This window comes from Bactrocera oleae, chromosome Y (genome assembly GCF_042242935.1).
Source record: "Bactrocera oleae isolate idBacOlea1 chromosome Y, idBacOlea1, whole genome shotgun sequence".
NCBI lineage: Eukaryota > Metazoa > Arthropoda > Insecta > Diptera > Tephritidae > Bactrocera > Bactrocera oleae.
In genome coordinates this window covers 952,775-967,634 of record NC_091542.1, presented here as the reverse complement: position 1 = coordinate 967,634, position 14,860 = coordinate 952,775, and the positions used below count along the sequence as shown (strand labels likewise).

General features: G+C 37.4%; 2 pseudogenes; both read right to left on the bottom strand.

Annotated features, from left to right (window-relative positions):
- LOC138858277 (importin-4-like) overlaps window positions 1-14,860 on the bottom strand; it is a 550,887-nt pseudogene that overhangs the window by 410,927 nt on the left and 125,100 nt on the right.
- LOC138858261 (uncharacterized) lies at window positions 5,199-14,586 on the bottom strand (annotated as a pseudogene).

Sequence of the window (14,860 nt, the reverse complement as noted above, 5' to 3'; positions counted from 1 at the left end):
GATTCATACCGTGCGCTAAGTGCACCTCTTTCGGGACCACGCCCGGTCCATATTTTTTAATATGCCGAACTCGCGCAGCGGTACGCTTACGTGCTAAACCCTTAACTCCGTCAGCTTCGTATGTACCTTGCAATAGAAAAAAATGTGTAGAGCATTCTCATTACTATTACCACAAAAGGAACACGTCACTCCGTTATCATGGCCATACTTGTACAGGTACTCTCTAAAGCAGCCATGGCCAGTTAATAATTGCGTCATATAAAAGTCCGTTTGTCCGTGCTTTCTTTCCACCCAGGTTTTCACATTTTTGATAAGCCGGTGCGTCCACCGATCTTTGGTTGTTTCGTCCCAACGGTTTTGCCACTCGTTTAGACTCTATTGTCTTTCTTCTTTTTGTTCCTCTATTGTCAATGACCTGCCGAGTATTTTGCTGGTATCGTATATTCGTTTGAGCTCAAGTGCCATTATATCTGGTGGCATTATACCGGATATAATGCTAACAGCTTCTTGCGATACTGTGCGGAATGCACTGGCTACTCTGATGGCGCTTAGTCTGAACATTGAAATCACCATTTTGGCATATATTTTATGGGTCAGTGCTTGTGCCCATACAGGTGCCGCATACAACATAACTGATTGGCTGGCTTTTGCTAAAAGTAACCTTCTCGCTTGATTTGGTCCACCTATGTTAGCCATAATTCGCGCTAGTGCCGAAATCACTCGGGCAGCTTTTTTGCAGGTTTTTTCAATATGCATCTTGTAGTTGAGTCTCGCATCGATTATGACACCCAGGTACTTTAGAGATGGCTGAGTTCTAATTTCATGCCCGTCAATGTTCAGAGTAATGGTCTCTAGTTTTTTTCTGCTCGTTTTTCGTTTGTAGTTTTGACGCGTCGAGCCAGTTTTTAATTTTCTGAGACGTAGCTACACAAACGCTTTGGATTTGGTGCAGCTCTTTTGCTACCATTGCCACAGCAATGTCATCCGCATATCCAATTATTTTCGCTTCTTTTGGTAGAGGGAGGCGCAATATTCCATCGTATAAGATATTCCATAACATTGAGCCCAAAACAGAGCCTTGTGGAACTCCACCAGCTACTGCATAACTTTTCACCCCCTCCTCAGTGTCGTATAACAACAGCCTGTCGGACAAGTAACATCTTATAATCCGCAATAAATATACCGGAGTATTGAGGTTCTCTTAGGCTCGTATTATGTGTGGCCAGTATGCTGAATTAAACGCATTTTTCACGTCAAAAGTGATGATTGCGCAGTATTCTTTTGTGCCATGCATCCACCTAGTACCTTCAATTGCTTTATCTGCTATTGCGGTCAGCTTCTTGAATGCGTCGATAGTCGAGCGCTTCCTGCGATACCCGTATTGGTTGCTAGATAAGCCATCTTCAACTTCTTCCAGGTGTGCTTCAAGACGTTCACAGATCAACCGCTCCAGAATTTTCCCTATTGTGTCTATCATGCACAGTGGTCGATATGCACTAGGATATCCTACTGTTTTGTTTGGCTTCTGTAATAAGACCAAACGTTGTTTTTTCCATATTTTTGGGAAAATACCATCGGTTAAGCACTTCGTATATAGCTGGGTGAAGCATTTTAGGTTTTGCTTTAGTGCAATCTTCAGAGCACGATTTGGGATGCCATCCAGCCCCGGTGCTTTAGCATTGCCGAAACGTGTAGCAGCATTTATAACCTCCATATCGGTAACTACTGGTATAGCTATGCGGTTTGATTCCTCGGGGAGAAACCGCTCTTCTTCTCGCGTGGGCTGTGTTGGAAAGAGTGTTTCCACAACACTTTTCAGAAGGGCTGGGCAGGTTGGCGCTTTTCCTTTAGGACCTCGAACTTTAGACATGACCAGCTTGTACGCACCGCCCCAGGGATTTTCATCGAGTTTGTTACAAAGCTCTTTGAAACACACAGCTTTGCTATTTTTAATAGCTTTTTTCAGTTGCTTGCGTTTGGCCTTGAAGTTTTCGGGTAAACCATCTTGACCTGCCGTGCCTGTACTTCTCTGGTACTGTCGCCTCGCTTTATTACAATCAGCTCGCAATTGTTGGATATCATTATTCCACCAGTATGCTGGCTTTCATTTGGGGTGTTGTTTCCTTCGATTCATGGCGGCGTCACAGGCTCTCCAGATATGTTGAACAAGCAACTTAGCCTGTTGGTTGGTGTCTTCTGATTCGGGTATGTCTTCATTCAATACGAGTTTGAAAAAATCCTCATCGATTGTGTTTTCCTTCCACCCTTCAGCTTGTACCTGAAGGTTTTTGTTTTGCTCACATATTATTATAACATCGACGTTCCTTTCGTACACGGTTTGCGTCAACAGTTCTTGTGCGGCTTCGCAGTGGTTTAGGTTGATCTGTAATATTTTCATTTCCTTTTCTTTTGGCAGGCTTCTAAGAAAATGGGACATCTCCGGCACCCAATTTGATGGTTTGCACTCGCATCCGGTCGTGGTGGCTGCGGTAGCTTGGCATTTTCTTTCTTCGCTTTTTTGTTTTTGGGGGTTTTGTATTTTACTGTAACCCAAGCTTCGTCTCTTGGTGTTTCTTTTTTCCCTACATTAGCTGGCTTCTCGCATATTTCCTCTACGCTCTCCTTTTCCTTTTGCAAGTCTTCATCCTGCGACCTTTTGGTCCTTTTTGGGGGGGTGTTTCGCGTCACTTGTCTCTCATCACGTAGCCTTTTCGGTGTGGCTACTACAGCATTCCGTATGGGCTGGTTTTGTGTACTGGAAATCTTCAGTTTAGCGAGATCCTTCTGTGCACTTGCATGCAGCTTCAAAATCGTGTTTAGAAGCTCCCTCATTTGGTTATTAATGGAGCGTTGTGGGAGACTCATCATACCTGTTAATTTATTTATGTTTTCTCCCAATTCGTGCATGTAATCTTGCACAACATCATTTTTTTGGAGCAGCGTCGGGATTTCCTTTTGTAGCGCGGGCGGAGAAGACCGAGCTCGTGCTTGTTTTTCGACGGGCGTTTTCTCTGGCGGTCGGGGCTAGTTTTGGTGCTCGCCTGAATGGATCAGTTTCTGCTGGTTTGCTCAAACTTGTAGTTGTATCTGATGCAATGGCCAAGTGGTCCACCATTGCATCATTGCATTCGTTGGATATCGACGGTCGGGAGCCTGCTTGCTCACCCCCCAAAACCGCCGGCACTGGGCTTTTTACACCCTGCACCGTAACTTTTAATTTTCCTGTACTATTCCCAGACATGTTTTGTTTTTCCGGGATCCTACTCGTACCATTTTATACCTACTGGAAGGTGGTTTGCTCAGCCGCTCCTAACCTGGAGGCAGACGCTACCCAGTAAGCCGCTCAATCTGAGTCAGACGCTTTCGGGGTTTTTGTGTTTGACACTTATTTATGGGCGGGGTCGATTCACCCTATCACAGAAACTTCGTAGGGCAGATATAGCTTTTTAGGCTATACCCTTCATCTCTGCTGCTTTGGTCGGGGACTGCTTATTGAATATTCGCAGCTAACCTTCATATCTGGAGGCCGTTCAGCTATCCGCCACCTGCTGACCCCCACAGTAGTATAAGCTAGCCTTGTGAGCATAAGCTAGCCTTGTGAGCATAAGCTAGCCTTGTGAATGCCATATGTATGTAAATGTAAGAATTTGTGTGCATATGCATAAGCGGTACTCTCACAGAGGTGAATAGCCTAATTCACGGTCACGGTCATCCGATTGTGCACAGTTTCATACTTCTGACCAAACACCAATCTTCCTTCCAAATATCAGTAGAGCCGTCATCAAGTTTATCAATTTGTTTTTGTGTTTTTCTTATCCTCTGTCGTTCAATAGGCCAACAAGTGTTAATATACTGAACCGCTACTGACGATTTAGACATTGGTAACCTTAAAAGATACCAGGCAGCTTCTTGACTACTCATCGCAATACTATTCAGCATGTCAACGCTTATTTTACGAGTTATTTTAACAATATCGAATTCTTGATTCTCATTCATAACTTCTATTATTTTGCGTTGTAAATTGCTAATGCCTTTGTTGGTTTTATTTACATATTCGACGACATATGACGCGCCAGAATATTCTTCAGTATTTATCTGAAATCCATATTTGTCTTTAAGGCATTAAAAACAAATGGACTGAAAGTATTGTGCCATTTTTCGGACGCCTGTCGTTTATAGAATATTTTTAGTCTACTACTTGTAACACCAGATTTTAGTTTACAAGTATCTTTGTATTCTTCATCTGATCTGAAATTATTACTTTCATAATAATCATTAATACTGTCATAGTCATTACTTTCTAAGTTAATTCTAATTTCATTATATCTTTTCAAGTGTTCTTTGTAAAGTGGACTCATTTTTTCCATCGGTATTAAAATCATTGTAGATTTACAATCTGGTGCTTCAAATCGACACTTTTGACTAGAGTCGGAGCCAATTTTTTTGTAGCACGTAAATTTATGCTTATGCGTAAGTAATTTTATGTTTCCCAATGTTTCCGGCGTTGATACTGATACTAAACTGTTAATCATTTCTATTGCTTGTTTTTGCTCTTCTCCAAGAATATATGTGGGAGCATTACCATAAAGCCATAAAATAATATGCGCATGTGGACTTCCTCGATGTTGAAATTCGATCCTCAAAAAGTAGTTAATAACTTTAAACTTACCAAAAGGGCTGAACTTCTTTGATTGTAAAATTGTCATTAATACATTAACTAATTTGTTAAAATAAATAGCACATGTTACAGCATCGTTGTTAATTAATGTACTTTTTTGGATAAAACTTAGTTCCGTACCATTGTATCAACATACACAGGAACATTGATAATTTGTCCGTATATGCCGCATTGTCCTTGAACGTGCCTTAATCTTTTTATTTGCATAAAGGGAATTCGAAGAGAAATAAGCCTTTCAGTGATGAAATCTATTTTTTTAAATGTTGCGGTATTTTTGGATAGTGAAATCCATTATAAACTGAAAAATTAGGAATGTTATTTTTATCTAAGGCTGATTTACAAGTAGAACAAATTTTGAGTGCACCCACATTTTGCTCATTAGTTATTGGGTTAATAATATTTCCAGATGCAGATGGTTTCCTTAAATCTTTTTCAAACCAAAGTCGATCGAAGATTAAGCAAGCATGTCCAAATTCATTATTTTTAAAGTTATCGTTAAAATATTCATGATTTATGGTATCTAAATTGACTGTAGTATTTGCACTTGATTGACTTCGTCCATTTGCTGAGATACTTCAACTACTACATGCTGCATTTCTTGTAAACCAGCTATATTTCCAGAATTTGTACTTATTTCATCTATTATTGGATCGTTAATTATTCTTGTAAATTCGATGTTTAAAGAAGTAGATAATTCTGCAATCACATCTGCAGTTTGTAGACACCTCCTTCTATCCGCTTCACGTTGCTTCAATTTATCTAGATCATTACCATGATCGTTTCTTTGAATGGATGATGGTTGTATTTTTTCCGAACCAGATGAACTTTGAGCCGTATCTATTTCTTCATTATTCAGTTCTATTATACTCGTGTTTGAAGAGGTAGATGGCCCAACAATACGTTGTGAAATATGTATGCGTTCACTTCTTTCCGCTTCACGCTGCTTCAACTTGTCACTGTTCTGCTCCCTGTATCGTTTTTGACGTTCTTTTTTATTATTATTTACTCTAAAAATATATATATGTGTTAAAAGATGTCCGGTTTCAATAATAATATTTTGTGATCCCTGTAATGATTATTGGGATTTGAAATATTTATAGAAAATATGTTATTAAAATAAAATCAGAAAAATAGTAAAATATTTTAAATGGCTTTAATATATTAGTAAGCTCAAGAATCTTAGCAAGTTATTTCAATATATTACTAAATGTTTCACTATAAATTCCACTATGATTAGAAAAATTAATTAATTTTTTAATGTTCATATTAGTAACAAATAAGAAAAAGACTCGTGCCCTGCAGGCCATCAGCTGATTTTGAAAGGCAATTCTGTCAGTCCTAATAAATTTATTCTCGAAGCAATTGTTTTAATGCATTAATTTTAATAAGAATGCAATTAAAATTAATAAGAATGCAATTAAAATTAATAATTAATTTAAAACAATATATGCAATCAAATTTATGTGAATTTTTATCTACCAAGAGAGTAGATTTTACATTTACTGTGTGCTTGATGCACAGATAAATGCATATACTTTAATTATAAAAATATAATTAACTTAAGATGACTTGATAGTGTCATAGTGTGATTTTGCTTTCTTTGCAGTAGGCTGATCACTTTCACTCTCTAAATTATCACGGTCAGACATTTGATTATCAGAAAAATAATTTATTTTCAAGTAAAACACAGGTTATGTGTACTGTAGTAAAAAACCACGGCATGCGTCGCCACGCCAAAAATCGGTTTTACGTGCGGCTATAGATGTTTCACATCAAAATCTCACAAATTTGTAAATACATACATAATATATGTGCCAAAGCCTACTACGGCAAGTTTACGTAGAAATTTGTAAAAACACCTGCGAGCACACACAATATGGAACATATATTCTTCACGAAAAATTATTTACTCACACTATGAAAATTCACATGTACCCAACTATCGAAATATTTGAAACAAACTGCAAATTATACGCTAACATGTACGTGCACTTCGAACGCCAACAAATGAGTCGACTAGATAGGGACAACTTTCGTTGTAATTTACATGAGTACCTGAAGGCGACGGAGTAACCTCACAGTCTCAAAAGTACAGTGTATCAGTACAATGCGTTGAGCAGTGCTCCAAACAATACGAGCTATTTTCAAGTATTTATTTATATTATTACTAAAAATCGTACAATATTACTAAAAATCGTAAATTATAAATATCAATAATGAATGTTTCAATATAAATTCCACTATGATTAGAAAAATTAATTGTTTAGTGTTCATATTAATAACACATGAGAAAAAGATTCGTGCGCAGCACGCCATCAGCTGATTTTGAAATACAATTCTGTCAGTCTTAAAACATTTTTTTAATGCATTAATTTCAATTTTTTTAATGCATTAATTTCAATAAGAAAGAAATTAAAATTAAAAATTAATTTAAAAACATTATATACAATCAAATTTATGTGAATTTTAATCTACCAACAGAGTAGATTTTACATTTACTGGCATTCAAAACACACCAAATATACGCTTGATGCACAGATAAATGCATGTATCCGAGCTCAGTGTAGAGAGTCGATTACGCATCGCGTCGCCACACCGTACACACTACTGCATATAGACTGTATATATTTACCATCATTTATCTAAAAGGTAATCTCTTTATTTATCTAATATTATCAGTGTATAGTGAGAGAAACAAAATAAAATTTTTTTTAATTTTACTTAAATGAACGCAGATTCTAAGGAATCGAAACCAACTCAATATCTCAAAGTACCAAAAATGATTCCGGACGAAAGAGTCCATGAACACCTGCAGAAGCTACAAGCTTATTTCAATTAGGCTTAGGAACCTCTTAAATCAAGATACGAAAACGAAAGCATATTGGTCGATAAACAAATATCGATATTAATGTACTTTCCAAAGATTAAAAAAGAAACAAGTGAGGAATTGATCTTACTTCAGTCCACTGCTTCAAATTGTTTGTAAATTTTATTTCAAAGACAGCTGGGACCCTATACTAGTAAACATATGCACCGCCGCATTACCAGAAAAATGGATACTACTATGCGGGCAATCGCTCTCATCACAAAGAAAATGTTCCAAGTGGCAACAAATGAAAGATTTCCTAACTACCCAGTGTGAATACCAAAAAGTGTAGGCAAAAAAATAAAACGTCATGCGAACTGTGTACAGGAGGGCATAAGCTCAAATTTTGCGAGAACTTCAAAAAAATTAATATTACAATTTGAATCAATTTTGTAATAACACAAAGACTTTGTACAAACTGTTTGTCAAGTGCGCATTCACTCAAAGATTGCAAAAGCAAGTTCAATTACGTTTACTGTCATGCACGGCATCCTTCTATGCTTTATATAAATAATTTTTCCAGTTCACCACCAAACAGCGTAAATATGAAAGGGTTATGTGCATTAGCAAACCCCAAAAATTGCTCAGAACCACCATGCTGCTCAAAAGCATTAAAAACTCAAACCCAAAAAAGAGGGCATAAGCTACAATCTTGCTTCATTACAGCAAATTCCCGATATCACCCGAAAGAAGAACCACAGGATTAGTGGTAACAACAACTCCCAAAAACCAAAATCCCGAAAATTTATAAAAGACACCAAGTTACTCAAAGGCACCAAACACTCAAACGCTACACAGCGAAATTCAAAGTAGAGTACTACTACCCACAGCAGTCGCTCCATCGAACACCGAGGAGAACTGTTTAAGCTTAGGGCCTTAATATACCAAGGATCGCAACGATAATTTATAGCGTCTAAGGCAAGGCACAAAATAGGAAGCACAGAATGGGCGGAAGAGTAGTTCAAAACTCTAATATTGTAAAATCTGGGAATCTCAAATGAATACCTGAATTTACAATTAAAGAAATATCAATTACAACCCCTGAATATCAGTATTGTGAAGACTTTTACGTAGCCACAATTACTAGATCGAATAATGGTCGTATGGCATACCTACCATTATCTGAACACAACAATTTCCCAACACAATCGCCTTAGGTCACTCTCGCACCTCTGCAATACAGCAGTTTTAAAGCATGGGAAAACACCTAACTAAATAAGCATTAATGTCGAAAAATCGACTCCTTTCACACAATATTGCAGGATAATGACATCCTTGAACGATTTTTCTCGTACCAGCAAGCCCCCAGGGTAATCGCTTACATGCTCAAGTTCATAGAACAACTCAAAATTAAAGTTAAGGGAGTAACCTCAGTATACTCCCAATGCGATACAGACGCACCTAGACTTACAAAATGCAAAGGTCGCTCTTATCGCATCTACTCAAGCGCGTTACTTCAGCCGAGAAATTTCGTTACTAAAATAATCCATTCATAGACACGAACACCATCCCATAATAATATTAGAGAAGTCTCGACTTGCCACATTATCCACATATTAATGCTTCATGCAGAACATCGCCTAATTCAACATATGGTCCGCTAGGAATTTTATATTCCCCAACAGAAGATGCGAACACAGATTATTTTAGCACTTCCACCGGAACGCTGCAACTTCGCTCTGCCTTTCTCCATCATAGGAGTCGATTTTGCTGGATCTTTCCCCCGCTCTGATGAAAGGTGGGTGGTGTGGGTGTTTTTGCCTGTTTTACCACAAAAGCAGTACACCTTGAGCTTTGTACTAATCTGACAAAGGAGGAATTCCTTGCGCCATTTGCTCGCGTTTTCGGACGACCCGACTTCCCGTCGAAGATCTGAGATTGTACAAAAGTATACGTCCCAAGGCACTAATTGACAATTTATCCTCCCAAGCGCTTCTCATAAGGGTGGTTTATGGGAATCAGCTGTAAAAAACTTAAAATCTTACTTCAAAAAGGTGGATGGAAATTACAAATAACGAAAAGTTCACAACATTACTAATTCGTATTGAAGCCGTTCTCAATTCACGGCAACTAACGCACTCTCGCAGGATCCCTCCGACTTCACAACCCTAACTCCAGGCCTTTTCTCATGGGAGCACCCGTTCAAGCCATCCCTGAGCCAGACGGGAAGACGCTATCCTACTAAACAGATGGAAAAGAATTAAAATTCTCCATCATAATTCAGCCGCCGATGGAACGAAGAATATTTAGAGGTCCTTCCCAAGAGGTACGGATAGAAAACTCCAGACAAAGCGCCAAAACTTGGAGATTGCGTCCTAATCCATGACGATTGTCTTCCGCCTACAGAATGGCGGCTTGGCTGCCTAGAATAGCTTCATTTCGGGTCCGATGGTCATATCCAAATAGTAGATCCACGCACACAATCCGGAGTGCTAACCAGACCGCTCGTAAAAGTATGCTTCCTGTCCATCGACTATACTAGCAAAACTAAAATGATATTCAATTCAAATAAATCGAGTTAATAAACCCGCAAATAAATAATAAAAAAAAACCACGTTAACAACAATCACCAACCAACAAAAATGGTCGTTCAATATGACGACCAATGGGTGCCACAGAATTAGAGCCTTTAAACATTTTAAAAAAAAACCTTCACTTGTCGACTATTCTAAATATTCTCTATGCCGTCGACAATATTTTGACCTAAACAAAAAATGTTATAATAATTACTTAAATAAAGTAAAACAGAACACTGTAAGTAATCCAAAATCGTTTTATGATTTCGTCAACTACAAACGCAGGATTTCCAAATTTCCGTCCGCGATGAAATACAAATCTATAATTTAAAGTAATAATGATATTATATCTAATATGATTACAGAATTTTTCAAATCAAACTACTGTAATAATTCTTCCAAAAATTTTTCTTATCAACACGTGCTGTGTTCAAATACTTTAATTAACGCTCCAATTATTTCTGAAGAAGACGTCCTACTTAATTTAAATAAGTTAAAACTATCTTTTAGTTACGGCCCAGACATGATACCCTCATGCTTCCTAAAAAATAGTGCCAAATGTATATAGTATACAGTATATTTCTTTCAATATGAAAACAGTCATTTATAATTCCTTTTCATAAAAGTGGATTTAGATCCAACATTGAAAACTATAGAGGTATCGCAAAACTATCAGGTATACCTAAACTTTATGAAGCTATCATTACTGACCATATAACCTTTTCGATTTCTCCGTTAATTTCCTCATCTCCGCATGAATTTCGTAAAGGGAAATCGACTCTAACAAACTTGCTCGAATTTGTAAACCATGTATCATTGGGTTTTAGGGAACATCAGCATACGGATGTTATATACACAGACTTTAGCAAAGCTTTCGATAAAGTAAATCTTTCGATTCTCATACATAAACTTGATGTGCTGGGCTTTCAGCCAAGATTCTTTCAATGGGCATCTTCCTATCTTCTTAAACACAACGAGTGATATTTGAGGATACACCTTCAGATACAATTAATGTTTCTTCACGTCTTGGCCCGATTATGTTTTTGTTGTTTATTAACGATATCCCTTCAGTAATTGAATTCTCAAAAATTTTATTATACGCTGTCGACGTAAATCTTTTTAAATCATACACTTCAATTGGGGAAAGGTGTCTGTTGCAAACAGACTTAAACAATTTGGTTGCATGGTGTGTTAGAAATGATTTGCCATTCAATCTGAATAAATGTAAGACGATGTGCTTTTCCCGTAGATCTGTGCACCCCTCTTCTTATGTAATAAGACACCTTATTCTGGAGCAAGTTTTTATCTATGTTGATTTGGGAGTTAATATGGACCCTAAGCTTAATTTTTGCCTTTATATTGACACCATGGTCTTGAAAGCAAAAGCTGTCCTCAGTTTTGCTAAACGTTAGTCTAAAGAATTTAGAGATCCGTATATTACTAAAACTCTTTATACAACTTTGGTTAGACCTATATTGGAATATGGCTCTGTTGTATGGAACCCTAGCTACCAAATCCATTCTGACAAGTTAGAGTCTGTTCAAAAACAATTTTTACTTTTCGCCTTAGCACATTTCCGATGGGATTCTAGGATAAGTCTAACTCCATGCACTAGTCGTTTAAAACTTAATAATCTACCTACACTTTCTAATCGTAGGGAAATGCTTGGCATAATATTCTTAGTGAAAATTTTGAATGGAACAGTTTGCAGTTCTTTTCTCCTGTCTGAAAATAAATTTAATATCCCGGTTCGCTTTTTGAGGCAGTTTAGACCTTTACTGCTAAAATCCTGTAGATCAAATTTTGAACTAAAGGAGCCATTCCGCTATATGTCATGATTTTAATTCTCATTCCAGCACATTTGACTTATCTGACTCACTTTTCAAAATTAAAAAGACTTTATTGTTTTCTCTTAATAAATGAAAATGTAACAATTTATTATATCGTAACTATAAATCTTAGCTGTTGAAATTTTTGTTTCTGTAGCTGAGCAGTTTTAGATCTCAACACTTAAAAAACTTTCTTGCCTTTTCTGACTCGGCTAATTCCGCACGTATGTGGATTGCGCCCCTCGCGTCGGTTGGGCGGGAGTTTAAATGCTGAATGAGTTGTTTTGATTCCGTCTAATAAAGTTGCTGCAATGCCAGATGATACAACACCCAAGGCGATATCATTTTTTGATCGTAGCTCAGCATTAATTAACAAATAAGAAGTGTTTTAACAGTTCCATCTGGTGCGTCCAAAAAAACGTGTGTTCTTGTTTCCAATTATTTTCACTCACCGTTAATTTTTTCTGGAAGTATTATTTTCTTTTATAAAACTCAATAAATTCGGTATACCGCACTAATTTCTTTAATTTTATTAAAGGGAATGTCTAATTGCCGCATATAGAAATCTGAATTCGAATTGATGGAAGGCGAGTGCTCCTGCGAATAGCCGCAGTTCTGTCCTTCTTTTGGTGTGGTGTACAATATGATATCTTTATGGGTGGTGTGATCGTGGTGGTTTGATGTGGAATAAATGGTAAGTAGGTGTTGTGATGTGGATGTACGTAGATGTGGTATGGCAGTTCTTATGGTGAGGAGGCACTAAGACTCATTTAGCCAAAACGAATCCCCTTTGCCCCGCCGAAACTGTCAGCATAATACGGTCGTAAATAGTTGTTTGTTCATAATTTAGTAGTGAAACATGCAGGTGACCATCCCTGCCAATTCGCCAGTATCATACATTCACGATTTATATCTGTATTGTTTAAATCAGTTGTACTTTGATTTGGTGAATTCATGCTGCAATGACTGCTGGACAAATTTGCGATGACAATGCAATGATCGTCAATAGCAATCAACGCTTCACTGTACACTGCGTCATACAATAAATAATCATTCATCGATTTTTTTTGATTCTTCCACAACATTTGTGATCGGATTGGGAAACTCGTCGTCAGTACTATAGCAAATAGTAGACGAATTTGGGTTCCTGTGCAGTTTAATGCTGCTTTAGCAAGCATACTGTCACAATGATTGTCATCTTCTATCAAGCCTAGTGCAAGGCATGCATCTTTATAGGTTGGATACCGTTGTCCACTTACTTTACGTTCATATGTCTATCTTGAAATGACAGTGTTACGGTGACATTAACCAGCAACAGTCACAGATAAAAGCACCATTGAAACCATGTAAAATAGCGCGGTACTTTCGAATAGAGCAGTATTTGTGCAAAGGCACCAAAAGCATCCACACAATTACAAAATTCAAAATATTCCAGCACTGTTTCGTTCGTGAAAAATACGCGTTGACCGTTTTCGAGATGCATAGCTAAATAACTCAACATTAATATGAGCATTGAATGTTATACTCAGCTTAAACTATCAATGTCTTCAGCACGTATTTTGTCCATGGGCAAATCAAAATGTGAGTTTATTAAAGACTTAAATTAAAAAAAAAAACACGTGCTGTAATGTCAAAATGACGTATTGCATTTTGTGGTAGCAATAGCAATGACGTAATTTTAGTGAATTGAACTACCTACGTACGATGAAGGTAGAATGACAGAGTTACCAATTTGGGCAGTATCAGTGTTGTTCGCAATGGTATCTCGCAGGGGAATATATTCTTCTGCACGTTATGTCGCAAGTATCGTAGTCGTTCACTCTCTGTCTTCCATAAATGTCCATCATAAATTATTGACAAAGCTCATGACATCGTAAAATGATACGCTTAATAATCTGTAATAATAAATTTTCTAATTATTTGACAGTTTCTTCTTTAATAATAACTTAATTATGGCCCTAATAATGAATGAATTACCCGTTACCTGATTTGGTTGTTTAATGTTTATGCAATAACCGGTGTGTCCCTTCCAGAAAATTAGCGGATATTGAAGATCGTCATATGAACGGTGGGTATCAGTAATAAAGTTAAGACTATCATCTCTTTTTCGAATCACGATTTGTCTCCAATCACGACTTCAGCAACGTTATCAGCAACAGGGGTGTTGAACATACGTATATGCTCTTCAGCTGGTGTTGTATTAGGATTGATTACAATAGCTCGGTTGTCATTTTGTAGCTTGAGAATTTGTGATTTGAATAATTTAAACAAATCATTGTGCTCATGTAACAGAGCGTCCACCTCGCCGATAATTCGCCTGGCAAAAGAGGAAATGAGGTTATTGTAATCAGATCGTGCATTCACGCGATTGGCGAGTGGGCTTTCGGAGTCCTCGCCACCCATAAAATAGAATTGTAAAAATGTATGAGATTCGGCTGGCTTTGGCAGCAAATAACCCACTTTGGGATAAACTTGGCCTTTGATTTTGAAAATAGAATTAAATAGTTGAACGTCTGCAGCAATAGTTTGAACAATTTCTGTTGCTCCGAACGATGTCATTTGGAAACATGAATTGAATGCACGAATTGACCATAGGAACAGGCTAGAATCTGGATCTGTACCGATAAGTAAGTCGTTCAATAGTTCAGGTGGTGTTTCAATGTCCAATATTTGCACTTTTCCTGATAAGCAACACATCCCGTCTGCCGCATTTTTAAATATAAGTGACCGACATTAAGAACATATTGGTGATTTGCGCGCCTGCTGCCTTCCTTGAATGTAGTAGCCGTTGCTCAGGTTCCCTCTCCGAAATCGAACGCTGATTTGTCGTTATCCTTTGCAACTATGGTAGGGGCAGAACCTACCATCGATTATTATTATTAATTAGACTTAACGTTTAAATAAAATAATAAAACACGTATATTTATTAAACACGTAAACGTTTTAGCTTTAATTAAAAACCAACATTATA